Genomic DNA, 1,441 nt, shown 5'->3' with positions numbered 1-1,441 from the left:
TCTATTGGGACAGCCTGGCATATGGAGAGTGAGTGTTCTGTTAGAAGTGCAGAAATTGAGCATTTATTTTAGTGGCAGGATCATGTGATTTTTCTTTGCCTATCAGCTAAATTTACTGTTTGTAAAGCACCAGGAGACAAATTTATTGGAAAATTCAAAGCAAGGGGCATAAAAAATATACTGTGGACCCTGGAAATCATTTCAAGATCAATCTATAAGAAAAGTCACATTACTATGTAATGGAGAACTGTCAGAAGAGAGTCAACCAAAGATTAAAAGCTGTGTACAAAAGAGCAAGCATCAACAGACAGAGCTCTGGATGGAAGCGGAGTCATAGCTTCAGTATTCATATTTCTCAGCTGGCATTGCTGGGATTTCATCTGTTGGTTTTCATCTCCTGAACCTCATCATTGTCATGAGAGTCTATTTTAAAGGATGTGAAGGTCCATTCTATCCCTGAAAAACATAAACTGATCAAGACAGGACAGAAAGGTGGGGTATTCATCTTTTTGTAACCACTTTTCCCTGTTTCCCTTCCTCTACATACTCCCCTGCAGTGATTGGCAGTAATGACTATAGGACAACCAGACTGAGATACGTCTGAGACAAAGGGCCTCAGAACTTGGGAGTAGCAATACTGAAAACAAGGAATTGTGGTTGTGTTTCTGATGTTTATGGCCATCCAGAAGTCAGAGTGAACCTGCAGGGGACTGTAAAGGATAATTTAATAATGAGCTCAGAGAGCTAATGGTGATGAAGGGAGAGAGCAAGGAAGGCTGCTGGAATGCATGGAGGGAAAGAAAATGGTCCAGAATTTGACTCTCAGTGAGAAGTCAGATGTGATCTGAGACAGAAGAGAGTCCTGATCAGGGATGGCTGTGGGGAAGCGGTCACTACAAAGTGATGCATGTACACCTGAATGGGTCCTGAAGACTTGGAGAAACCTTACTGGGCTCCTCTTAGGCCCATCTTCTTTGCAAGTACTACCATTTTCACTGTGTTTATTCTTCTGACAGCTCTTCTTTCAGCATAAACAGGCTGTCTTGTCTTAGCCCCTCCCTTCACTCCCCCTGCTCAGCCCCCATACTATGCCAATTGCCTGTGTGAAAGCAAATTGCCTTTTCTTCTTCTTCTTTTTTTTTTTTTTAAACAAAAGTGTCCTTTTAAATTTTCAGCTGAACTGGGAGGCAATTTCTTGCATGAGAGCTTTGTATAGATAGGCTTATAGCTAAACATAAATAAATACACTAAATAACCTCTCCCATGCCCACCTTGTCTTAACAGAGCGCTACCTTACATGCATTATTTCAATAGAAATTAAGGATTTTTGAAAAGGCAAACTGACACTGATTCAGCCTTCAGCAAGCACTACAGCTTCCTCCGTCCCTTCTGTGTCAGGCAGGAAGGAGGCAAAGTTTCCCCTGGTAGAGGTGAAAGATGC

The sequence above is a fragment of the Coturnix japonica genome, chromosome 14, assembly GCF_054131305.1.
Source record: "Coturnix japonica strain WE chromosome 14, WE-NBRP24, whole genome shotgun sequence".
NCBI lineage: Eukaryota > Metazoa > Chordata > Aves > Galliformes > Phasianidae > Coturnix > Coturnix japonica.
The sequence above is the reverse complement of the archived record's forward strand: the minus strand, read 5'-3'. Positions refer to the sequence as shown.